General features: G+C 39.5%; 1 long non-coding RNA gene across 1 annotated transcript; it reads left to right on the top strand.

The window, feature by feature from the left end:
* Window positions 1-3,613: 3,613 nt before the first annotated feature.
* LOC142600344 (uncharacterized) lies at window positions 3,614-9,712 on the top strand. The gene is made up of 3 exons (XR_012833782.1): window positions 3,614-6,186; window positions 8,429-8,599; window positions 9,535-9,712. It is a non-coding gene; the product is annotated as an uncharacterized LOC142600344 (long non-coding RNA).
* The last annotated feature ends 18,251 nt before the right edge of the window (window positions 9,713-27,963 follow it).

Here is a 27,963-nt window from a genome sequence, read left to right as displayed (position 1 = left end):
CATATCAATATTCCTGGGTAGCGACATGATCGCAAAGCACATGATTTCTGGTTAAGATTCAATTCTCGAAAAACTAAGTACTTCTGGGAACGTTGCTGTCTTTCTCCAGCTGTTGCTTGTCAGCTTGAAAAGATCTTTTGCTTATGACTTTAGATTTGACTTTAAGCTGCTACCATTAGTTAATGATTGTATTATTGGATAAAATTAGTGGAAAATTAATACTTTTTAAATTTTATTTTGGAGTAAAACTTACATGCTGCAGTTGTCACAAACTGCTGGAACTCAGGAAAGCATGGCCACTATTATCGATGTTCTTATTTTTAAGAATAAATGTGTCTGGTACTTAAAGTATTCTCATCTAACTATGGGGGACAGGGAGAAGAAGAGACATATTCCCTCCTACCCCGAAACCCAAAACCACAAGAGGATCCCTGCTTAGCTGGGATTTGGAGTTACGTTTATTGTGCACCCAAAACTCCCATTGATACTCAGGTCTGGGAGGTTCTAATCTTCTGTTATATTTAAGCAAGACCAAGGGATGTAATTTTGTCATTGCACCAGAACACCCATTTTGTTGAATTACCGTTGCTACTTTTTCTGCACAAATCATTTGTCCTGTCATTGGGGTATGTGCTGAAAAAAGCATGAACTGACTGACACGCTGCTTTTTAATGCAGGATTATATCTTACAGTCATTAAAATGTAATGTGTGTATATATATATATATATTTAGTGAGAATTCAAAGTAATTTACCAGGTTAGGAAGGAAAAATATTTCTGGAAAACTATGAAGAGAAGAATTCTGGAAGTGTGGGAAGTTCACAGGAAATTTTTGTTATCAAGCTGTGGAAAAGCTTATTCCTCCAATAGAAAGTGGTAATTATTTTATCTTCCTGTCTTGCAGTACAGGAAGATGCCAATAAAGATTTTATTAGGAACAACATGCCAAATAAAGGGATTTTGATAAACTATCACTGGGAAGGGGGAGTTTCCTAAGAGCAGCACTACTAACGTTGAGGAGGTAGTGTGGTGTAAGGCAGTGGTAGTGGGAATCAGGCTCCTCACTCCTGGCTGCCAGAGGCACTACCCACGTCCCCAGCCGTGAATCCACCCCAGAGCCCAGTGCATAAGTCAGGCTTTGTCTGTGCCGGTCCGGTGGCGTGAGGAGACTTGTACCCCTCTGGGCTTCCAGCCTGTGGGTCAGCACGCTCAACCTGAGGAGCAAGAAACTGCCCTCGCCACCACCTCCTGTGCTCTCACTGCCCCTCCTGTTAAAGCTCTCCTACTTGCTGTTGAATTATTGTAAACTGAGGTTTGATTGCACGTAGGAGGAGGGGTGCTAGTTCAGTTCACAGAGGAGAAGGCTCGGTTTCAGAAATGCACTCTTAAACATCTATCTTTAAATGAAGCAGAGCAGCCTCAACACTTTCTCCAAGAGCTCCGGTCCCCGCTCACCCAGCGGTGCGACAGGCTGCACGGAGCCCAGCGATGGCTGGGCATTGAGCGCAGGACGTGGCCCTTCTCCTCCCGGCCATGCTGCGGGCGAGGCATTCGGCAGGAGGCACCTGGGGACCGTCTGTCGGGCACGAGAACCGGTCCCGGTCTCCGTTTGTTGGTGCCCGGGATGTGTTGGCAATCCAGCCCTTACTGTGCCCGTGGGCCACGTCAGCTGCTTACATCAGCGCCATGGCACCGAGAGGCTTTTGTGGGGTTGTCCTCTTCACCGAGGGGAGGGTTTCAAGCCAGTTGTTGTCTGTTGCGGTGGGACGAGGCTCTCAAATGTGGGAGAAATGAATATTTCCTCCAGGGCAAATTACGAAAATCCCGCTTCTGCTTTAGTGAGCTGCAGAAGAAAGAAGGGTTTGGGGGGGTGGTGGTGGTGGGGTGATGTAAGTTTCCATCAATATATTTTTCTCTTGCTTTTCCTACTTTCAGAAGTGCAGTTTCAGGGAGGGGAGGAGGTTTGGTAGCAGCAACGGTCATTGCAGATACTCACCCGTATTGAAATTATGAAAATTTAATTGCATTTCAGGGTTTTGGACGTTCATTTGGTTTTAGTGTTGTGCTTTTAAAAGCATTTTTCAAAAATCATAATAAAATATATTTTATGATTTGTGTAAACTTATGTGTCTTTTAGTGGTAGCTCTTTTTCATAATGTTACATTTACAGGTACAAAAAAGGCATTTATTGAAGTTTTCTTTCTAATTTTCTCCTCTCTTCTCCCCTCCTCTCCTCTCTTTCATTGCCCCTTATTATTTTTTTCTCTTTTTTCTTTTTCTTTTTTTTTTCCCCTCTCTTTTTTTAAGAGGACTGGGAGTCTTCCTCCCCGTTTTAAAAGCAGGCAGAGGGTCACTCTGGAAAGTGACAGCAACTTTGGTGGAGCCACTCTGCCAGGGAGTAAAATTAAATATCTGCAATTTTGTAGAACCAGAGTCTATGCAAGGCATAAGTTTCAGGTCTTAAATCTTGGAAATATATTGCAAGGTGCTAACAGTTATTTTCTCTTTGCTTTGGATGTATAATAACAAATATATGTGTCCCATTACAACTACTCTGATAAAGAGTTTAGGTGTATTACTAAATTCATTGAAAGACATTTCTTTCCATCTGAAAGATGGTTTTTTTTTTTGTAAAATCCCTTCTCTGAATAAATGCTTGTTTTAGGAAAGGATATTCTGTGTCTTTCATACATAACAAAAGGCTGACTAATTTCTCCAAGTGTGAAAATAAACTTAAATGTGACGGTGTCTTTGAACTTCAGGGTTTTTTTTTTTATTTTGCTAACCATGCCTTCCCAGTCTTGACAACTTTTACCTTAATTGTTTGGTCCAGCACCGTGTTTAAATCCATGCACTTAAAAAAATCTTATGAAATTCACTGTTCGCTACCAAGGAGCTGCATTTATTGCATGGTAGTAAACTATCTTGAAGAGGAAGTCTGTTCTTAAAATTGGTTTACAAAAAAAATAAATCAATGGATACAAAGAAATTGTTTAAAACAGAGATCACTTACTTATTGTAAATGTGGACTTTGTGGGCCTAATCCTGCAAGCATGTGCCCGCTTAGCCCTGATTTCAGCATGCCGAACTTACATTTTTGAGCAAAAGATTAGTTTGCAGATTTGAAGCTCAGCTGAAAACAGAGTATCTTCACTTTAAAGCTTTGACTTATTTCTTCTTACATTTATTTTGCTGCTGTCTGGAATTACCCTAAAATAATTCCAAACACATCTCTGTCTTTGATGATCCCCATTGCAAATGTGCCTTTCTGCCTTGTTTGCAATGAGCGTGAGATCCATGCATGGTTAGAGTGGGAGGGGGCAGTTAAGAAGGAAGCAAAATTACAATTAAAATCTGGTGTGCTAATACAATTTACCTAATAAACATCGCTTGGCGAATCAAAACAGTTGGTGCATGCTAAGACTTGAATTTATTTTTTTTTTACAGAGAAAGGACGCATATATTACATGAAGACCTAGCAAATATGTGTTATGGTTTAACCTAGCAGGCAGCTCAACTACACAGCTGGTCACTCACTTCCTCCCTCAGTGGGATGGGGGAGAGAATCGAAAAGAAAAAAAAAAGGTAAAACTCATGGGTTGAGATGAAGACAGTTTAATAGAACAGAAAAGTAAAATAATAATAATAATAATATAATAATAATAATAGAACATACAAGTGATGCACAGCACAGTTTGTCACCACCCAAAGCCAATACTCAGCCCACTCCCAGCCCACCCCCCAGCTATATAAGTACGGGGCATGACATCATATGGTATGGAATATCCCTTTGGCCAGTTGGGGTCAGCTGTCCTTGCCGTGCCCCCTCCCAGCTTCTTGGGCACCCCCCGCCTACTCACTGGCAGGCCAGTATGAGAAGCTGAAAAGTCCTTGACTTCTTAGCAACAACTGAAAACGCCAGTGTGTTATCGACATTATTCTCATCCTAAATCCAAAACACAGCACTATACCAGCTGCTAGGAAGAAAATTAACTCTATCATCTCAGCTGAAACCAGGACAGAATTTCCTAAGAACAGTGTGCAGATTCTGTGGGTTTTGTTTTATCATAACCATTTTAAAGGGCTGACTTTGAAGCAGTGAATGGATATGTGTGTGCTTGTTCTGTGGTGTTTGAGCCTTTCAGTGTCTTTGATTTATGTTCTCTCCTTCAGCGGAAGCAACACCACCGGCTCTCAAACGTGGCAAGTGACCTGAAATGAAAATATAGGAAGAGCTATAAATTGTTCTAACCTACAAAAATGGATCAAATAATGATGTAAACTAAAAGGAAGAAATGATTGAGCAGTCAATAGTAGCTTTTTTATTGTTTTAAATGACATTCAGAAATTGTTCTCAAAATATTCAACAGTTGCTTTTTTCAAAATGATGGTGAGGGACGAAACACAGTTGTCCAGACTCTCTTTGCCTCGCACCACAATTACTACAGTCTAATTAGTCAGTCTTTAATAAGCTGTTGTGATTTCACAAACATATTATAGAATGCCCCACTTTGCATTGAAGATTTGAGTCTCTTTCAAGGTAGATTCCTATAAAAAGACATTTAATTTTAAAGGAATTACAACAATAGCAGATGCAGCTAATGAAGGTTAGTAAAGCAATAGTAAATGTTTCCTGACTCAGCAGTTTTTAGCTCCTTCCTCTGTATTGAAGAAATATACCATACATCTCTCATTTGTTATCCCTGGCTTATTTGTTTGATTTCTGAGCCATACAGTTTTGAAAGGAAAAGTAATTCGCCAGTAATTAACAGGCCATTATATAGGCAGAGTTCCATTTTGCCACCTGTTTTATTTGATGTGTTTTTATATGGGTACTGAGAAGCTGTGGCATTTTCAGCGTGTGTCACACCCAGTGTTGTCTGTTATCTTGTCTGGCCCAGATGATACAATTTAGTGCCTTTTTCTCTGTGTATGGTTAAGATTAGGGCACGGCTGTGAGCAAGGCAGCTAAGACATGTCTAGGTAAGACTGTGTCACTGGGACATTTAAGGAGATGAATGGAGGTTGCAGTAGGGGGAAATGAGCCTCTTTTTGGGAGTGCTAGTCCATTACTGGCAACCTGGCCCCCTAAATTAGGAGTGGATTTACAAGGTGGTAGAACTGCCACATGTTCTTCCATAGAGGCAGAGTCTTGCAGACAACATAGCATCATTTCTCTTATGATCCCTTAAGGCACTTCTGGTACTGCTGGTGCACCCATACTTGGGGTACTCACTGGGGAAAAGGAGCGTTGTGTATTTTTAGGAAAAGAGACTCTGGGGATGTGAGTCTCTAGGAGACAAGATACAAAGATAGTACCAATTATTCTAATTCTGGTAAAAGGAAAAAAAAATCTTTCCTGTTGTATAAACCAAGACACCTTGGCTCTTAGCACTTGGAGATGGTAAATAGAGACTGTACTCATAAAAAGTAGGACTCAAGTGTGGTATGGAGCACTCCCTCAGCCCCATGGCAGCCAGTGACCATGAACCTCTTGACAGCAGCAGGCTCTTCTGCTGCCTCACCCTAGCTGAGTAAAATAGCAGAAACAAAGCTATGCTATGTGTGCAGGTTGCAAAATTGTTAATAAGCCAAGTCTGTCTCACAAGCAGCACTTCAGTTGGTACAGCGGTGCATATATGACTGCAAAGCTAACATTGTAAAAAGAGTTTGGACTGAAATATCAGGAGTATTTTCCCTTGAAACTTCATTGCATAAAGAACAATACAAAGGTATAATGGTGCATGGGCACAACTGTCATCCCCACCAGTTAGACTCCAGCTCCCAAGGACCGATCTCTCTTGGGCTAGGTTCTCAGTGCACTTCAGCATGTGGACATGAGTGTGCATATATGTTACCAACAGATGTCTAGTGTATGGAAGTGCTAACAATTATCAGGTTTTCCACTTTTGTTCCTTGAAAGGATATCAGCCTTTTCCTATTCTGTCCTGCCTGTTCACACTGATTGGAGTCCGTGTGTGGCACAACGCCATGTTCCCCATGAAACAAGTGTCCTCTGTTCATCCAGAGGAAACCTGAGAAAGGATCCTGGAATAACCTTTAATCAGGTGCTGGAATCAGGCTTAAGCTGCTGGAAACCCGCCTCTCACTGACTTTGTTGAAAGAGATCTTCTCAGCCATTGCCTTGGGAAAAAAAAAATAATAAAAATTTGTCAGTAACTTTTGGTAAGCAAATTATCTAGGAGCCCACCAAGGAATCTTACATCATACAATGACCTTTAAACTTGTCAAAATCCAAGATGGAGATCTACCCAGGCAGTCAAGAAATTGCTGCGGTCAGAACAAGACAGGGTAGCCCCATTAGGGAGGGGGAACAGGAGGACATCCTTCTGCTCCCTGCCCAGGAGGTGTTTCAAACATGAGCTTCAGAAAGTGATCAAGGCATTTTCCCCAAGGCACATCTGCAGAGAATCCAATGGGATGCCTGCTTCCATCCCTTGGCTCTCTGAATTCAGTGGGATACCTACCTCCCAGGTCCTTCTGATGCCAACAGTGTGACAACCTTCCCAGGTTTTCCGCACAGTCGAGGGGCACAGGGGCGTAGAAGGCTACAGCATTTTGCGTTTCCCTCCAGAAACGCTTTGTGAGAATACTTTGTGATTATCTTGCGCCACCACAGACAGGAATTGAAGATCATAAATATGGCAGATTGATATTTCTTTTAAAATAGTGTTTAAAAAAAAAAAAAGCCCAAATAGCAAGAAGGTGAAGTGGGCATGATTTTCCCCATGCAACACTAATTACGAAAATGTTGGAGATCCTCTTTGAATAAACTCAAGGGCTAGCCTGTTTCTTATTCCCTAGTCAGCTCTCCTAGCTGTCCCCAGGAAGCCTGCCAGAAAAAATCAGCCTGGTGAGAAACTCCTTCTGCAGAGGTAGCCTGAGACACAGGTGAGAGCCTGGCTATCATGGCAGGAGATGAGCTGATGGTTGGGTGGGACAAAGGTGGGGTCAGTTTATGACTTGCCTGTGCTGAAAGCCCCAGGGGTAACAGCTGGGATGAAGCTCTGCTCACATCCTGGGCTGTGTGTCTGTCAGGGACTGAGCCACTGCTCAGCACCTTGACCTCTTGCAGCGTATTGGCATCACTGCACTCAGAGCAAACAAGGAAAGTAGTTGTTTAATAATAAAATGACAAAACCATGCATATGTTTGCAGAGCTAGCTGGCACCATGGGTGTCAGCCACAGCCAGCTCCCACGTAGGTTTTTGCCTGTTAAATGACATCATCATATTTGACTGGTCCTGATTGAACAGGGTTACCAGACAAACGGGAGAAGGAGGAGGGGAAAAAGTGGGTAGGCTGGAAAACACCCTTATCTTTCACCCAGGCAGTTCTCTGCATGTTGCTCCGGAGGCGAGACAGACTTTGGTTGTGCTACGTTTGAAACAACTACCACATGCTGCATGTCAACCCAACAGAGTCAGCAGCTGAAGAAAATGCTATGTCAGGTGTGAGATGTTCCTGAAAAAGGGGCAGGCTGGAAAGGGATTGCTGACATGTATGACATGAGAAGGTGCAGCTTGTGCTGCACTATTTTATGGACCACGTGGAGATTTCTGGCACACGGCTATAAGCTAGACAGTCTGGAAGAGCTAAAGGTGCAATCAGGAATGCAGCTTTGGCAGCAAGAGAATTAAATTGCTTATGTGATGGATGACTTGCTTACTAAGGGAGATCTGGCTGCTGGTGCTCCCCACAGTGTTCATGCTTTTTAAAATTAAATTGTCCGTTTTTTACAGTTTGGAAGTACTCCTGGAAGTGACCACTGGGATTCACATATAGCTCTTATTTTTCACTATCTCTGTAACAAGTGCTGAAGAGTTAGGAGATTAAACAAATTTACACAATACAGGCATGGGGAAAGTGAGTAAAGCATACTTCACTAAGACATCTCTAGCTTCTAGTATTATCGGGATATCTTGCAAATAATTCTTTACTAAAAATATCTTCACCAAAAAAATGGTTGAAGGTCTTTGTTTCCCTTCCAAAGCTATTTGGAGGGAAGGAAGTGGGCTAGAGTAGATTTTTTAAGCTGGAAAAAGCCCCTAGGATGACTGTAATGCTTAGTTTTAATTATATGTAAAATTGATGATCCAACAGCTTCTTGGCTGCTGCTTTATTCTAGCATCCCTTTACTTTTATACTGAAGAAAAGCATGTCTGATCCCAGCCTGACAATATTATTGATGGATCATTCTAGGAAAAGTTAAGTAAAAACAGGCTGGTTGACTTGTGAAAGGAAATGCTGAAGAAAAATACTTGTTAAATGGCATGTAACTTGTTGACTCTAGCTGCCCACAAGCAGAAGAAAATGTGGCATGGCTCACACAAAGCATTTTTAATGTTCCCGTTAAGATTTGATACGAGATGTCAGCTATAGCAAATGTCTGTGCTGGCTTTTGCAGATATCTGTCAGTGTTTGCTGGCTCTGCCTGTGCATGCAAATGGTAAAGGGTGCCCTTCCCTTGCTGTTTGAGGGTGCCTGCAGTAGGCTGGGAAAGAAGGACCGCTACTCTGGAGCAGCGTGGAGAGCACATGGCAAAGGCTGGTGGAAAGCACTTCATTGCTCCACGTAGGTAGGGCCAAAATAAAAGGTTTTGCATATGATGGAAACATTTGCATGCTGTTTCTCATGTAATTTATTATTTGTTTTGTCCTTTATCAAAAAGCAATCTTCCTCCTTTTCAATAACCAATGAAGATTTTGTTTGCTTTCCCTTTTCTGTGCCATCTGTAAGACAATCAACTTTTTGCCTTTATAGGGGCATGAATACAGATTGATTTGAGACATACATACTTCTGAATAAAATATGCAAAAAAAAGCATTATCGGTAGAAATGCCAAGGCAAATGTTTTTTTCCTGATGGAAATATTTGCATTTATTTGATTTGTAGAGTGGTAAACTGATAAACTAGTAAGTGTGATGCTAACTGAATCCAGTGCCATGCACCACAGTGATTATTATGCAGTTAACTGCTTCAGCTAAGTGCCACTGTCACTCAGTAGTGTCATTAAAATTAACGGGTGGCTGCAGCACTCAGAACTACCACTACTAAGTGTCCTCCTGATTGCTCCTTTGACATGGAAAAAGAAGCATGCAGATAGTAGTATTTTTTATCTGATAGGTCATTTGCCTCTTGCCCTGAAGAAAATGACACATTAGGTAGAAGTAATGCTCTATGGTTTCACAAAGTAGAAGATAATTATTGCATATGAAGACCTGTTAGAAACCAGAAGAATTAGTTATGATACACATATATTATCTCTGGTGGAGCTTCAAGTCAAACGGGTCAGTAAGCCAAAAACTTCTGAACTGTACTACTTAAGTATTGAGTAATACTGATAGTCATAAAGCTCCTGATATTTTTTAATTGAAGTGAATAATTGTACATCTCAACATGCCATGTTATTTCAGACGTTTCTGTAGAATAAAAACTGTTCGAGCTCTGATTAAAAAAGACTTATTCAACAAATATGCTTTTTTGGTTTTGACTACCCCCCTTTTATGATAGAGGTGAATGCAGTTTTGACCTTACCTGAAATCACATTTGAGAATTCTGAGTAGATCTTTAACAAAGAAAAATGCCTAAATTCAGCAGCTTGCAAAAATGAGAATATATCTCTTCAGTCTCATCTCCAAAGCCAGAAACGCCCAACAGTCGTTTGGAGTCCTTGTCTTCTGTCTACTACTTTAGGTGAGTGGAGCCCAGCCCAGAGGTTGGGAGAGACATGTTACGCAATGCTTGTTTAGTGTAACAGATTTTGGCCGACATATACCAACTGAGACTTGGCAGTCTAGGTAGACGGCGAAGTTAAATTCTGTGTAGACGTGTTTACCTTTTTGTTAGCTACAAAACATGCTTGGGGGATTACATCAAATACTGTGCTCTGATAACAGGAGCTGTAGTCTCACCGGTTTGGAAATGTAAGTGGCTGACGTTTTTACACATTGAATTTGTACACTGCAGTGGTTATGAAACTTTCCCTGTAGCTTGTTTCTGGCTTAGGCCATATCTTTAATGGATGCCAGTTTAATAGGGTCAGATATGGTGTGTACTTCCAGAAGTTTTAATAAGTATTCCTATAGCTGCTGGTTTATTTGAGATTATAACATTCTGACCTCCTGTTGTATGTAGCTATCTGAAATTGTATGTGCATCATAAATGGATTAGATGACTTTTCATAGTAGTTTAGCTTCTACTAATTCCTTCCAAATACACCAAACTTTCCTAATGTGCCACATTCTACAGGTGTCTCCTTCTCGATCTAGATTCTGCATTCTTGGAAAGAATGCAATTAGAAAAAATAAACAAAAAGACCTGTGCAGAAGTGGGTCAGTTTCTGGAATACCTGTTGTCTTCCTAATTAATCTTAAAGTTCTATTCAGGCTCCTATTCTGAGAAGTGGTGCCCTAATGATTTTATTTTTTTTACATGTTTTGATATGTGAGGATGTGAAGTGTTGACAGTGAAGGATGTAACTTTTGTTTTACAAACTTTAGTGATTCAAACATTTATTAAATAATTGACTTCCTTGTAGCACTAGGTCATGCTATAATGCAGTAGTTTTTGGACATAGGTCTGGTAAGACCACAAACAATACCTAATGTCTGAATATCACAAAGGTGTCCTTTTAAAAGCACAGGTTTTACTTTCTTATTTGATAGAATCTCGTTATGGATTTTATATATGTAATGTATTTTAAAGTTATTCTACAGTTGGTTTTAAACCAATTACCAATGTGCAACCAAAACTGTCAGAGTACTAATATTTTGTGTGTAGTCTCAGACTATAAAACATCTATATTTACTTTTTCCCTTAGAGCTTCTTCCTTTTTAGTAAGAGGATTATATAAGAATTAGACAATCCTCATTATCAACCCTTTTCCCTGCCAAAAATAAATAAGATGTTAATTCTTGTGGTCAGGAGAAAAAATTTCAAAGGTTCAGTAGAATAAATAAGTTTGTTAGAACCAAGATTTCCAAACCTTAGAACTATAATCAACTTAAAACAATTTTGGAAATGTTTAATTGTAGTCAGTACTTTACTAAAGAGAGCTTATTTAGAGCCAGTTAGTACTTGGCTTGTGAGCAAATACGTTGTGCAAGGAGTCCCTCCCTACTCACTATATTGTCACTGCAGCCTCCTCCTCTTAGCCTAACGCTACCTTTCCAGCAGTGCTTTCACTGAATTTGTACCTTCTTATCCCAAAATGCTGGTTTCATTGGTTAATGCAAGCAGCCAGTCAGCAATCATGAAGATACGCAATTCCTCCAGGTTCTGTGAAAATTGGCAGCTGGGTGGAAGAAACCCAGTGCCTTGACTGAAGGAGTAGCTTCAATATAAAATTGCACTTTGTTGCAATACTAATCAACATGAGAGAAAGAATTATGAAACCTTGCAGTTTGCAGCCAACTTGATAGGCAAAGCTAGAGAAAACCAAGCATGATTTGGTCCTGGTGCATTTGCAGCTGGGTTTTTTACAGTACGTGGTGCTGTACTACCACCACTCTGTGCAGGAGCAGGGCTTAGGCGTAAATCTGAAGTGTCCTAACACAGCTGTATGGTTCTTCACGATGGTTTTTTTCCTAATGGAGCAGAACCAGAATTTGTTTGCCCTTTTCTAAACAGGAAATGTCAAAAGTGAATGACACTACAGTGTGCTCATGGTTTTGTCCCCAGGTTTGTGTTGCCCTGACAAATTATGATAGAGTACATTTATGAGCATGTATGAGTTTGTGTGAGCATGCATGTGTGCGTTTTGCAGAGCTTAAAAGGAGTACTGCTGTTGAAATGGTGTTTGCTGGAGGCCTTTTGCCACCTTTACATCTCTCTGAAGATTATTCTGTGGGTTTGGAAAATGTAGTAAGAAAACATTTTTGCAGACATAGATGCTCTAAATATTTGTTCATTGAAGAGTTTTGGAATTGCTGGTCTGCAGAACACTTGCTGGTTGCCTTAAGACAGTTGGCTGATCATGTTGTGCAGGCACTGCTCCAGACACTAAGTGTTTACAGGATGGTATCTCATGCCGTTCTGCAGGGTAGATACAGATCTGGACTGTGAATGGAAGTAGTGAGCTCTGTATATCCATTGAGATACAGCCCTGTGATAAAAGCATTTGAGAACTGCCATTCTAATATTAAATAAGGGTAACACCCCCTGCAATAAAATTACAGCCACCCAAGACTTCCCTCTCAATTAAAAAAAACCCAACAAACAACTAAACAAACTTGAACAAGCCATTCATTTTATATGATTTTATGTGCTCTTTTGCATATCCACTCTATTCTCAGATATTTTTTTTTATTTGTTAGACGACTTCTTCTTCAGAGGTATGACATGGCATTATGGTGGTCTAGTACATGAGATATATTTAAAATTGATTTTTCCCCAGCCTAATTAATGAGGATTATTTTATATGAGTAAAACTCCAAGATGCTGAGTCTTTGCCTCTATTGTCATGATTTCAGGTATAGGCATGTCTGAATGATGTGGAATTTTTTAACAACTCTTCAGGCTTGAAAACTGGTGAGAATATAAACCCAGAGTTTCTGTAGGCTAGCTCTTTATTTCTGAACCCGTCACTGGAGAAAGAAGGAGGAACTGCAAAATGACTCTGAGGGACTTTCTCCTGAGAGGAGGTCAAACACTGCTGTTAGAAGTAACAGGAAGAAGTAGTGTAACCCCGTTAGGGTTCTGTGTATTGCACCAGCTTTGCAAAACAGGGTTCCAGGTAGGCATGCTTGGGCTGGGGGAGGATGGGTCCTTGTCCTTCTGACCCTGAGCTTGAATTCTCCAAGTTCTTCTCAAACAGGAAAGGATTTTTCTGACAAGCTTCTTTTAAATAAAGGATTAAAAAATAGAGAATTGTGCTCAGAAGAAAGAGGAATAAACAGAAATTAATTTCAGTACTTCACTGCAACCTCATGTACCAGAGCTGTTTATATATTTTAGCTTATTAAGCAAAAACCAAAAGCAGATTCTTTCAATCTTGGATATACCACAAGATCAGCATCTCTCGGTATGAATTCTTGGGAGAAAGATGACAAGCTGTCAGCACTCAGTAAAAATTATGTTCCTGTTCAAAAGATATATGAGCGAAGGGTGCGACACCGAGTAGCTAAGACTTCCAGGAAGGAGAGAGTCAAGAAATGAATCAGCAAGCATGAAGAAAGAGTACTGAAAGTGTCAAAGACTAGACATCTCTTATGAGATATGGATTTCTTTCTTGTCTTTGATTTCAGCCAAGACTCTCCTTTCTCAGGATACTCTAGTTTACTTTGGGGAATGTAGTGATTAGAAGTATCTGCCTATTCAAGTAGTTTCATTCAGAAATGAGGAGAGAAAACAAATATGCCATGAAATAAATTAAATAGTATCCAGTATTTTTATGACCTTCATTAGCGTTAACATAATATTGTAATATATTAATCTTTTTCACTTCATGTTCCCAGTTTTCTTTCTTTCCATTTTTTTAAACTAGGATATCTGATGCACCCTTACATAAAAGATAATCAGAATTTTTGTGGATTATTTTAACATATTCCTGTTAATTTTTTACTTTATGTGAAGTGCAGACTTCTAGGCTTCATACCAACAGTCTTAATTTCAACAGGGGGTTGTTCGTTTGCCTCTGATTCTACCTCTGATTCTGAGCTATTTGGAAATATTCTTTGTAGGGAGGCTTGTCTGTAATTTATACTATAAGAGCTATTGTCCTTCTTCAGTAATAGAATTCATAACAGTAATGAAGACGCAGGATGTTGCATCAGCCAACATTTTAGGCACCCCCAAATTAAAATTTTTTGAGATGATTGTTTGAAAATCAGAGCTGCTTGCACTGTCTGCAAACTTGGAAGACAGAGAAGGTACTGAGAAAACAGATGTGGTACTTATTTTTAGTAGGGAAGAGGGGGAAGGGAAGGAAAGGGATGGGTGGGAGGTTGTAGACAAGTCAACTAACTCCAATTTCCAGATAAATTCTGGAATAAAATATTCCAAATACATGTAAGTACTTGAAAGATCAAATTGAGATGAATTATAATCAGTAAGTTGTGTCGAGCCAGTATTACTTCTTTCTTTGATAGGATAGCGTGTCTTTTGGACAGAGAGGAAGCAGTACATTTAATCTATCTCGGCATTATTAGGGCTTTTGATACTGTTATTTATGACATGCTTGCACAGTGAATAAGCTAGAGAAATATGGCCAAGGCAATGTATAACTAGCTGGGTGCAAGGCTTAGAATTCAGATTTCAAACAAGCCTGTCATTGGAAGATGTGAAAGATCTGCAGCTGGTAAGAGTAAGTCAATACAAAACCAAACTACAAATGTGTGAATCTGACTCTAAAGTAGACAATGAATAAACATTACCTTTTTCCGTGCCATCTCTTTCTGTGCTTTTCGCCTTAGAATGTGTGTGGATATGTGTGGACAGAGTGTTTGCTTCTGTCCTTTATGACCTTTGCCCGTTGGATCCGACTTTGTGCCTTGGACAGCCTCATTCTGTCCTTCATGCTTGAAAAAATTTTTTGCTCCTCATTCATTTCCTGTTGTATACTTTCTTCTTGAGTTTAGATTATTGAGGACCCACAACTTTGTCAAGCTGATCTCTTAAGTTTCCTTATTCTGTTTTTTCAGATGGTGCAATTGCTTTAATTTTTCTCTGAAGGAATGTACTATTTTTCTGCCAGTGAAATATAATTATTTCTTTGAAACTGGTGTCTTCTGTCTTGGTGTCCACTGTTCTTTTTCTGCCTCTTTTTTTCCTAGAAATGCTAAACTAGCATGTAATGATTCTGCTACTTGACCTGCCTATGTATGCAAAGCTGATTCTCCTAGAAGCACTGCTGACGATTAGAAGTCTCCTTCTCTCACTCCTTTCTTCACCTTCTCTGTCAAACTGCACCCACACCCACACATACCCCCACCCTCACACACCCACACCCAAATCATTAATAGAGTTTGCTTTTCTTTCCCAACACTAGGAGACAGATTTTTGGACAACTATATGGGTCAGTCTCCTGACAGGGTGCTGGGTCTCCTAACCTTTACCTGGTCACTTCCAGTGTAACATCTTGCACTACCCCTGCGCTTAGGGGGTACCCCCGGCACGCGGTGACGGCATGTCTCTTCCCCCACTCCAGCTGTCTTCCTGAACAGGCTTAGTCTGCTGCACATCCAGCCTGCACGAATTACCCCATCCATTCTCAGTTATGCTAACTGGCACAGATAATCACACTTAATATTTGACATGTTCAGGGTCTTCTGTTCAGTTTCCTACATTTCTTTCTCTGGTACAGATGTCTGAAGTGTTCTGTAGAAGGACTGTTTGTTTTTGTCTCCTTGCCACCTTGTATGACTTATTTTAAGGAATAATCATGCCGGATCAGTTCTTCACTTCTAGGCAGATACAACTGGTAGGTCATCCAGAAATACACCTTCCGTGAAGAGAGGAAATAGTGGTAAGGCATTGTTGGAAAACAGATCTGGAAGAAGGGGACGGGAAGATACTCAAGAGAGATAAAAATTGACAAGAACTGGATAGTAAGGGGGCAGAGATCCTCTGGTACAAAAGGAAGCTAACAGGCTGATCTCTTTTGCCTACCAAAGACAGAGAATGGGATTGTAACTTATGGGTAAATCTGGAGACTGAGCACAACGGGAAACAGCTAGATAACTAACAGGTGCCTGATGCCAGAACAAATGCACATAAATAGGTTACAAATAACTTCAGGCTAAACAGCTAACCAAGGGAGAAAACACATTTCTGGAGCAGTTTCCATTAGAAGAAGTGCTTAGGGTATACTGTGGCAGAGGTAAAAAGAGACCCAAAAAAAAAAAAAAGTGTATTAACAATATGAAAATACTCTTCCTAGGAGGTTGTAGGAGACACAGTCAAATGGCCCAATAGTACCTTTTAGCCCTGAGCTTTAGAAAAGATTTACAACACACTAAAGTCCATCTCACTTACTTTCATTTTCTTTTTTGGTACAGTTTTATATCCCCTACATAATTAAAAGCAGGGATTGATTTAGCAAAACCACACAAATGTACCTGCTGTGATTCTTTGAAGCTGTGAGTTAAAAAGAGTAGTTTTCTGGGGAGAGAAAAGAGTGATTCTTTGGTTTTAATGATTATTTAAAAGGCTGGTAACTCCTGGTTATGTTTACCTTATTCTTTATCCTCGAGAACTGATCACTTAAAATCAATGGTTGCCTAGTGACGAGCAATTAAGATATAATTTGATTACTTGTGCACAAATAAAATATTGCCTTGGCCTATAATGATGGTAACAAGCCTAAAGTTATGATTTTATCAGAGTTTTGGAGGTTTTAACAAGACACATACATAGTTTTTTTTGCATGATATACTTTGTGTTTATGTTCAAAGGTAGAATGAGGAGGCACACTTGGGGTTTTTGGGGTTTGGTTTTTTTTTTCAATCCTGTAATATATTTAAAAAAATATTTTTGCCAGAAAAAAAATACTCTGTGCAAGTCTTCTTTGCTGGGAGCTCTGGCTGTCTGAGCACCACCAACACTGGCAGAATCAGTGTTTGCCATTGATTTCTTCCAGTTCATCTGAGTAGGAGGGTAAATTCCTGGTGGATGTGAATTTGCTGATTGTGAGTTGCCTCAAAATACTGAAATAAGACATTGCAAAGACCAGTCACAAGAACCATAATGAAAGTATGTTGTGCTTTTTTACTAAGCTTCATTTGTGCAGATTGATGGTGTTGCAAATTACATTCTTTACGGGGGTAATTGTTTTTCTGAAAATTAAATTGAAAAGAAGACACATAACAAATTTATGAGAAGATAGATACATTAACACTGTATATCAGACTCAATTTATGAGGAGCATGAATTTGCAAAAGATGTTGTTGTGGTTTAGACCCAGCCTGCAGCTGAGCACCACGTGGCGGTTCGCTTGCCCCTGCCCCCAGTGGGATGGGGAGGAGAATCGGAAGAAAAAGGTAAAACGGGTGAGTTGGGATAAGAACAGTTTAGTGGGGCAGCAAAGGGGGAGGGAAATAACAACAAAAGTGCTTTTAACAGAATATACAAAGCAGGTGATACACAATGAAATTTGCTCACCCGGCCAGACACCCAGCCTGTCCCTGAGCTACTGACTCCTTTCCAGCCAGACCCCTTTATATGCTGAGCATGATGTCATATGGTATGGAATACCCCTCTGGCTAGTTTGGGTCACCTGTCCTGGCTGTATCCCCTCCCAGCTTCTTGTGAATATTAACTGTCCTAGCTGAAAACCAGGACAGATATTTATTGTTCTCTCAGATTTCAGTAGTACAGAAGTTTCAAATCAAAATTATTAAATTCTCTCAAGGGAGATTGTACTCAGCATTATTATTATTATTATTATTTATTATTTATTGCTGGCATGAGTGTTCAGACAGTAAGAAGGATTAGGCTAGCCAAACAGTTGAACCTGGGATAATTAAGTAGCCTGCTGTGGATTGGATCAGGACTACACAGACATTTTCAAGCCTAGAATACCTGTGGGAGGCTAGGAGGTGTCCACTGTTTCTCCAGGAGCATCCATATTACTTATTTTGGCTGCACTTTCCTAGGAAGCAGCTGTTGTATTTGTTCTCTTTGCAGCCATGGAGATGAAATTCAACATTTTGCTGTGCTGGAACCATTTCACTGCTTCAGTGGAGGCCAGTGGAGGCTGGAACAAATGCAAGTAACCCTTTTCTGAAGGATGCTTCTGTGTAAAATCATCCACCTCTCTTATTACAATCTTGTGGGTAATTTTTTCATTTTTTTTTTAACTTAGCAGTTGCAATATCTATTACCAATACAGACAAAAATAAAACACATCATATAAAAATTGCTTGGTTTAGTTTATTAATGAACAGCAGGAGTAGTGAATGGCATCTTAAGTGCTACAGAACACTACTGTTATGCAATCACTTTCCTTTTTGTATCTATAAGGCTGTACAACTTCCTTTTTAAAAAACAGTTTTCATACAAAAAATTGACTTCTTGCATGTGGCCTGTACTTTAAGTGCAGTGATGACCATGACACGTGGTGGAATTCTGACCTTAACAAAATATTGTTTATTTGATATGCCATATCAATTAATTCCTTATATAAATAGCACATAGAAAACTTCATGTAAAAATGTAACAGCAAGGTACTTTCTCACCAGTCAGACACAATGTGGGAGCATCTTGTAAGGATTTAAGTCTAGATGATGCTTTTTTCCTCCTGGGTTCTTGTTTCACTTTGCTTTTTCTCTTCTGTTTAATGAAGGAAAGGAAGGTCTTCAGATCATGAAGGACCATCAAATAAACGTGAGCATTTAGTAAGATGATGTCATCTTCATATTTTATGCATCCATGGAGAACTGAGTGGAAATACGAAGGAAGAACAGGGAAACGGGTATTACTTCTGTATATGGCATCAGCTGTTCTGTTACCAGACTGCAATGTCACTTTTTATATCACTGCTATGAAAGAGACACCGTAAAAATTTTTTGAAACAGCTCAGAAAACAACCACAAGAACGAAGTATAAATATTGTCTTCAAAAAGAGCTGGGTCGGTTCAGTTTATCCTAGAGGTAGTCGTCATTTGGCGTGATGCTGAGTGCTGAAGGAGAGCTCTGGCAAGAAGAGCATCTTCCATCTTGGGGTACGATGCAAGCAGGAGCTAGAGGTTGGCCGGCAAGGTGGGTATCACACAGACGGAGCCAGGGAAGCGCTGAGGAGAGAAAGGAGCCTTGTGAAGCTTTGCTGAAGTCAGATGAAGTAATGTATTGTGTTGATGAATGGGGTGCTTCAGTGTAGGCAGGTAGTGCAGATAAAGTAAATATGTTTTTTAGAAATTAGAGTGTGAGGTCTTTTTAATCTGGTTAATAATACAGTTTATCTTATTAGTATATAAACTTTAGGGACAGGAATATGTAAATGTGTAACCAGTACGTCCTGTTCATAGGGAAAACGTTGCCTGTGGCTAATCCTCCACGAGAGGGAGCTAGAACTGTCTTTAAAATGTTCGCAATAAAGCCTGTCAAGTAACAGCCTAAACTCGACCTGAGGCGCTTACGTTATCTTCTGACAAAGCCCATGATTTAGCTCAAATGCCTTACACAACCAGCTGCTCCTGTACGGGCTTTGCCCACCCTCACGTCAGAGCAGCAAAGCGAGGGAACTGCTCTCATCCGCTCCAACTGCAATCGCCACCACCTCCTCCTTTTTTTTTTTTTTTTTTCCCCCTCTATATCTGATGTGTACAGTGCCAAGGAATTATTAGTAATGCAAAGAAATTCTGCTGTGTCTCACTGCTATTAGCTCTGTTCGGATAATTAGCAAAAAAATGCCATTCCTTATCTGAAAGTGTAGTTTATTGTGCTGCGTATCTGAGGCAATAAATTCAGGAGGCAAACTGGGGGGGTGAAACTGGAAATAAAATATGCAGTGCCTTGCTGTGCAATAAAAGGTAAGAAAAGTTTTTGGATCATTGAGCTAGATATGTAAAGCTGTACTTCCTACTGACTTAAACACAAACAAAACAACCAAACCACTAGTTGGAACCTTCTTGTAGGAGTATGCGTGCTACATGGGAAAAACCAGACTTTTAAAATCAGTTAGTGGATGATAATGGATTTCAGAATGACCCCGAGTTTTGAAATCGACTGCAGTAAAAAATAACTGCTCTGAAGGAAGAGTCAGGGATCCTAAAAAATACTACAGCTAAAAAAAACTTCCTCTGGCAAGTAAATGTCCCTTAAGAAGGTCAGCTGGAACTGCTGGTTGAACAGATGACACTCAAGCTGAATTCTGCACTGGAAATGCAGAGCTAACTGAGCAAGGGTGTATGCTGAGGGAGGCCTGTGAAGAAGCCTTCTCAAGGAAATTCCTGGGTCAGAGAAGTGTCCAACATCAAAGAGCATGAAGACTAGAGGTACATAAAGAAAATTAGAATTACGGAAAACTTCGAAATTGACAAAGTATAGGAATACTTTTGTTGTCAAGTCAACAACATTTAGCAACAACGGTCTCATTTCTGCAGTGAAAACTATTGGTTATTGCATCATTGGATGTTACAGACAAAAAACCACTCTTCTTCAGGCATGAGGCAGAAGGATTGCAGAATTTGGCATATACGCGTGCATGAAAGAGAGGGAAGGTACAACACTTCTCGTTCACTCAAGAGGCAAAACACCTCGATTACTGCGCGCACTAACTGGTCGATGGCTACTTAAACTAGTGTGCAAAGCAAGCTGCCTCATCACTAGGATCCGTGGTGGGTTTACCTCTGCGTGCAGTCAGTCTTGTTGGCCTGAGCTTGGTGTCTGATGGACCCGATGGCCAGCCTTGAGGGGCAGTAAAGGCTGGTTAAAAGAATGAATGAAAAAAATTTACTTAAGGCAGGGCATATGTTCTGGATTGTAAAGTATTATTTTCATTTATTTGGGGAGGGAGTGTGCGTATGTGTGTGGATGTACGAACACTTGCTGTATCACACTCTAGAGTGGAATTGTTAGTGTGTCTTCCTCTTACTTGTGCTGAGAGTAATAGAGGCTGCGGGAGGAGGGTGAAGTGCTAGGCAGTATCTATCTCATTTGTTTGACTCCTGAAAACTTCACTTGACATATGTACAACTGACCTACTCATAACCAAAGACTAAATTTGGTAACTTTGGTTTTGCCAAGGCCAAAAAACCTTTTTTTTTTGTTCAAAGGCTTCTCGTAATATACGTTACTGTTGGTCTCTCCAGCACTTTGCCCTTTGGTCTGCTAGAAGCAGCCAAATACTGAAACATGATACTCTTGAGGATTATGCAAACAAAGGGAATATTTGCATATAGAGAATAATATTGACATTTGCATGTGGCTTACAGGACCACTTCAAATTACACTGAGCGAGATTATAATTCAGGCTTCTTTTTTTTAGCTTTGCATGCTGTATAAATTGTGGCTGATTCTTAAAACTACAAAGTGCATTATTAGAGACCTCAGAACTAAAGTAATGGGTGGCTAAAACTTATAATCAAGGCTAATATTAACAGCTAACGCAAACAACTGGAACATTGTATAGCACCAAAATGCATTAAGAAGTATCTAGTGCCTAACAATTGAAGCTGCACTCTGATTTTTCTTCAGCCAGCTTGTTTTATTGAAAACATCCCTTGAAGAATCAGTGCAGTACAATTACACTCTTTTTGATGTTAGTCATATGACAGAATAGTTGTGTTGGAAGAAATATCTTTGAGGAAGCATCTTAGCAAGGGCCTTAATTGTTAAGTAAAAATAACTTTATGTCTGGCAAAGGAAGAAATACTTGCCAAATACCAATATGAGTTTCTTTTGAAGATTGCTTTTATATAAATATTACGAAATCATAAAGCAAACATTTTCAATGAGAAATATCTTTCTCTCATTTGTTCTTTTTTAAAAAAAATAAAAATGCAATCTATTCAGTGTACATCTTTAAAAAAGAAGGGCAAAAAAAAACCCCTAGGAACTCAAGGGTTAGGAAATATACCGGTATACTTAACTGGTTTCTTTTTTGTTTTAAGTGACGAAGGTAAAGTAGAGGGTCTGCTGACCTTTATGAAAGAACAGATCCATGGGGAAAGAAGGTTTTTAATGCCAGACAGGAAGCTATCCTACTCAACAGTTAAGGGGAGGGAAGGAGGATGTTTAATTCATCTGTTACCCCAGTGAGTGAAGTGCAGCCTCAGGGATGTTGTTTCTCTGAGGCTAAAGGCATAGTTACACAGAACATCCCATTTACTGAAACTATAAAATACTCTACTGCAATTAGTTTAATCCAATAAGCTAGCTACCTGTTAGTGTTTGAAACTAATCTTTTAGTTTAAAATACTGTTTTTCTTTCAATATTTATTTTTCTTACTGTGCACATAATCCCAAATTTCATATTCTCATTATTATACTACATAAATCTCCATGTCTGTTTTGTATTTCAAGGCTCTCTGTTAATCATTGTATTACATTTCTAAAATCTTAAGTAAACTTTTTGTCTGCTTATGCAAAAAGATCTTCTGGTTCCCAACACATATCTGGATATCAAAAGTAGTTACAGATAATCAATGTTTGCTAAACCAAAGAGTGAAAAATAGGAATCTCCAATGGATATAGGTATAATCACAATACAGACAATAGTACTATAGCAACTCACTGTGGAAATGCAAATGATTGTAACGTATGATAGGTGATTAACCTACAAAATATAGGAACCCCAAACTCAGCATGTTACATATATATATATAAAAAGAAAAAGAATACACGTATCAAAAAGAAAAGGCATCCTGACTTTATTCGATGAGAGAGAAAACTTCCAGAGTAGTAGGTACCTGTTAGCAGCTTGTGTATCTTCCTTGGTTTTCCTTACAATAGATTGTGTGACTACAGATTTTCTCTTTTAGTCGTTAAAATTTCTCTTATAAAGCCAGCCAAAACACCATGGTTGCAAAAAGTTATTATTGAGTATTACTGAGACCATGGCTTCATTTGTGTTATGCAGTGCTGTCATTCAGAGGAATTCAAATGAAATTCATGTGAAACTGAAGGGGGAAGAAGAATGTGGCTACATAATATGAGAACTCCCAATAAAATAGCTGAATCAACATAAAAATGAAATTGCAATGCATAAATACCCAGCACAGTGGATAGTGAGCAGAATACAAAGAGGGAAGGTAGCCTAGCTCTCCCAGACTGACTTTGAAATCTCACTAAACAGTGCATTCTTCTGTGAAACTACAGTGTAGAGTTAAAAATACTCCAGTTAAGCAATTTAAGTTAAAAGAGTTTTGGTATCATTCTGATGTTTGTAGAGCATCCCATGTGTCACACATCTGGTAACTGAGAGCTCAGTCTAGTTCACATGTTGTCACTTCTCTGTTGCCGTCAGGTTGGGGATGGGGTAGGTGGGACGTGCTGTTCCTCCCCCCGAAGCAAGGCCCCGCAGTGCATGGTTCTCCTGGTGGTGCTGCTTCTGGTCACCAGTGGCTGGGGAGCCTGCTGCTGCAGGAGCCTGGGCACCGCCAGCCAGTGTCACAGCCAGAGAAAACAAATTAGGCAAAAATCAAAGAGGAGTCAGAGGCTGAGAATGCGGCTGCTGAATATTGGCAGAGTGCTGTGAAGTGCTAATGTCCTGGTGGTTGGATAGTAGCAACATAACTTCCCCAAGCGGTGGCAGCCACCAAGCAAGTCCTTCGGAGCCTTTGCCATGTGCTAATGCTCTTCAAAGTCTTCAGACATAGCCAATGTGAAGGTTGCATCATAGCTTTCAGAGGGTGGTCTGTAACGAAAGTGTAGTTCCCAACCTGCTTATCACCAGTTGTGTAGCAGAACTAAAGTCCAGTTTGTAGAATGGGGCAGCTCCATGGTTTTCTAAGACAAACGGGAGGCTTCAAGTTGCTAAGGAGTATCTTAAGTCTTTCTTTCATGTGTGTAGGCTCCTCAGGGTATGAGTTGTACTTAGATTAGGAGTTTCCAATACAATGAAATATTGTGGAGCCTGTAATCACTGCCACAATATATTTCATGCTAAGTATAAAGTGTCTTAGGTTCCCTCAGTGGTGCTGCATGTAGATAATGTTGGGCAAACATCGATTTGCTGGTTATCTGTATGATGGATACAGTTCATCATGATTTGCATAGCACATGGGTGATCAAACCAGATCAAATGGTACCTAAAGTTTGGGCTGAGTGGCAACATGATTGCCTGTGCCAGTTCTGCCCAGGCTTGCTAAGCAGGTTGATGGTTGTTCAGAAGTCTCCAGAGCATCGTCTGGTTAGGTGTCTGCTGAATTTACAGAACCAGACTTACTTAATTTAGAGAATCTTTAAATTACACTTGGTCATCATGGCCTCCAGTTAAGACTGTGGCAAGGACTGGCAGCTTATACAAATCTGATGGAGTGTTAACTGTAGGAGTTTTAATCCAGATCAGGCCAAGAGCATATATGAAAAAAAATCTACATTATTCTCCTTATTCTTGAGTTAATATGACTTGACCTCCATTATAATATCTGCTGTAATATATTGGCATCTACTGGAAAGCCAGGGTAACTGCAGTGTAAATTTTGAGTATTACTGTATGGAGCCTTACATCATAGCCACCAGTGTATCTCATTGCTAGAATAAGATGTGTTGCTGCACATAGTCCTGTGGCGATACGGATTTGCAAAGAGCATACATAGCTGAAGCTCCATATTTCCTAAAAAAAATAAAAATATACTGTTACAAATAGATTTCATGGTGGTGCCTGGGGATGGTGTAAATTCAGTGCCTTTTAGCAATTAGAATTTAGGAACTGACTGTTCAGAGCCCGTACATCTAGTTTACCACAAGCAAATTATTTGACAGGGGAAACGTCATTACTGTCTAAAAATAGATAAATTATTACAAAATATTTATCTCAGTTTACCTTCCAGGGAAATAAATGTACTAACAAACAGTTGCATTGTAGTACAGAGTTGTATGGTTATATGAAATAAGAGAAATTCAAGATTTGAAGTAAAATAATCTATCTTCTTTATATATTAGTAATAACCAAATAGCAAGAAATGTCTGTATATACTATTTATGAACATGTATATACACACCCACATAAAATCAGATGCTAACTCACAGAACCACAGGAAGTAAGGCTGAAAGGGAGTTGAAGAGAATATCTTGTCTGTACACTGAAACTGGTGAACTCTTCCAAAAATACCCTTGATCTGCAGCAGAAAAGCCCCTCTCTTTTCTCTGGGAATAGGAACAAAAAAATCTGGGCTCCTTCCAGGAATTTTCACAGGAATAGTACAAACTAATAATGATCATTGTGATCATACCTGCCAACGGTGTTGATACAATGAAAACTTTCCAAAATTACTGGGGTTTTAATGCGCGGGATAAAAGTACATGAAAACTGAATGCAGGTAATAACACTGAATACAAGTAATCTGAAAAATTGAAATGAACAAGTAAAGTAAACTTAAAAAAAAATATCTCAATTTAATATTAAAAGGGTAAGGAAAACAAGTTTTTATCCAAAAGGAGATAAAGGAGTGCAAGCTGTTCTGGAATGTATGAACAATGACTCAAGATTGCTTTGATATATTCAGGAATAAAGAGGACTAATAGGCAAAATTTTAATAGGATAATGAAAACTGAAGCTGAATATTCTTTGTTAATCTTGAATTCATTGATGTACATATTAATATGCATTATTGAAAAGCATGGTTTTAAATAAATTTCCCAATAAACATTCCCTAGAAAACTCTAAAGTACATATTTAGTGAATAGCTTCTTAGGTAGGATGACATTTGTTAATGATTAGTGAAAACAATCTTAAGCTAGAAAGCTGCCTTTACCAATGCATATAACAAAAGAAGATAGCTGGTAAAGATGTATGAAATTATTTCAACTGTTTCTTTGGAAAGAGATATCTCTTTAGTTTGGATACTTACTGCAACTTAAGAAAAGCATTCCAATAAAGTGAAAATAAATGATGGACCAACTGAATCCCTGATATAAAGTTCTGTGAGTTCTTGATTGTGGGACTGATGTTTGCAGGCTGAAATTACTGTTGTAGAGTATCGAAGGTTAAATGAATTCCTGCTTTTCATGCAACATTCAGCTCAGTTTTAATTATAGAGCTATGACTAATGCAACCATAATTTATGTGCATGCATTTGTACATACAGATTTTTTTTAATGTAACATATACTTTGTTTCAAGCAAACATTTGCTTAACTGTAGTAATAGAATACATGGTAATGTGAGTATGACACATGCTGATTTATCTGGCAGCATGAAGTTAATTTTATACTACATTATTTTATATCTGTTGAATCACAGAAAGTTATAATAGCCCATGGGATTTTCATCTGATATGGGTATTTTCATGTTGTGTTTTTAAATATTTAGGTCACATTTTAATTAAATGTTGTGCAAGAGATTTGTTTCTCCTCTTTTTAGGAATAGCTGACAGATGAACATTGAAACATGAAAAATAGTTTCATGTTATTTCAGAATATTCATGACTCCTGATATATTTTTTAAAAAAGGAAATTATAAAAGTCAATTTATATAAAAAAGATTGAAATAGAAATGCGGAGTAGTATAACATTTGCAATAATAATTTCTTCAAAACCTTCTGTGGTTTTCTGAGAAAGGATTTGCCTAATTACTGAAAAATAACCTATCCAATATGTGATTTTAACCTTATAATTTTGGGTAATGAAAAGTAATAGACCATTTAAAGGTTCTCTGTAGCAAAGAGTCTGGTTTAGCAGAGTTTGCACAATTCCTTTTTCGCAGTTACTTTTTGCATTTTGGTCACATGAAGTGGATCAGGAATAAGGGCTTCTTTCACTTTTCAGAGGAGTGTGTCTATGTCTGTATGCTGTTGATTTGGCATAATTTATAGCACTTCTAACACTTGCTAGAAAGCTACTGACTTGAAAAAAAAAAAAGTGCAAGTATGTAGTTACATCCCTCAGACCAAAATTATGCTTCAGTGCTTTATTTCTGGTGCTTTTGTCCTGAAAGGCAACAGAAATGGCAATTACTGGCAACACCAGATACTGACTGCTCCCTGTAGCATGGAGGATACGTATGTGTGTATCTACGCACACACACATGGCCTTTTACCTTGGATCACAATTTCTGGCAGTGGCCAGGAAATGAAATGTAATCTCTTTCAGTTTCTTGTTTGTCTTATCCGTCGTGCATTGGGAAAGACCTTGGGTCACCGTCCCAACGGGTTGTCACAGTCCTCATCACACAGGGAGATGGGAAGCAATTGCACAGCATAAGGCAGGCTGTTTACTGAGCAGCACATAAAGAGTTTTGCCTGAAATTATGTCTTAATCGCATGGAATAGCTTTTGCCCCTTGCTCACCTCCTGGAGGTGATATCCTGCTAGCTGCCCCAGCAAAGTGTTTGAAAGTCTTCCAGCAGCGGTGGGAACCGACGTGGAGGCGCAATGGGGCCCTTAAGAGGCATCCCTGGGGAGGAGACGAGGGCTTTCCCATGCCAAGGCAGCCCCGCTGCCTCCCCGCTATGGTACTGTCTCCCCCTGCTACTGTCGCCCCTGCTGCGGAGTGGAGTGAAAGAAGCCCTTATTCCTGATCCACTTGACGTGACCAAAATGCAAAAAGGGCTTGCTGGCCTCTCTGCATTAGCGTCCCTCGCAAGGCTGGAAAGGTCACCGTTGGTACCAAAACCCAGGCACCAGGAATCAGCCCTTTGGGATAGGGGAGAGGTTGTTTCCGCTTTTCGCCAGGTTTGTGCACAATGGAACATTCCATCACCTTCATTTTCTGTGTTTTCTTCTTGGTTTTTCCTATTTTTTCATTTTCCCAGCTGCTCCACTTTTTGAACACATGATGTTTGTGAAGTCCAAATAACAAGTGTGAAATAAAATAGGCTTGCTTATTCTAGAATATATTCAAAGTGATGAAAGGTATGTTGTTTTTTTCCCCCAGATGTTCATTGTGGAAATTGGCTCTTGCATTAGACAACCATGTAGTTTCAGTGGTTTCAGTCTCCAGAGCTAGAGAAAAACAACTTTTTTAGTTCTCTTCAAGGGCAACAGAACTCAATCACATCCTCCAAAATTGCAGATGGCAGAAGCTGATAGTTGGCAATGGAGTATTCATTTAAAAGACAGGTCCTAAAAATCTTTCAGCCCTCGGGAAAATTCATGTGTCCTTTGAGAACTTTTCAAATTTTAGGATGTTGTTCTTGAGTATTTGACAAAGATGACCAGAATGGAACATCTTGTTTTATCAGAGCATCACAAAATGTAAATATGAATTGTTTAAGAAGGTGGCCTATCTGTACTCCAAAAAGCTAGAAGTAGGCCTTTTACTATGACTATGGGAAATGCTCTTAGGTCTTGAATGGGAGAGAAAGCATGTATTTGGCCCCTCTGAAACTTTCAAACCATAT

This window comes from Balearica regulorum, chromosome 2, assembly GCF_011004875.1.
Source record: "Balearica regulorum gibbericeps isolate bBalReg1 chromosome 2, bBalReg1.pri, whole genome shotgun sequence".
Classification (NCBI taxonomy): Eukaryota; Metazoa; Chordata; class Aves; order Gruiformes; family Gruidae; genus Balearica; species Balearica regulorum.
Note: the sequence above shows the minus strand (reverse complement) of the source record. Positions and strands in the feature narration are given on the sequence as shown.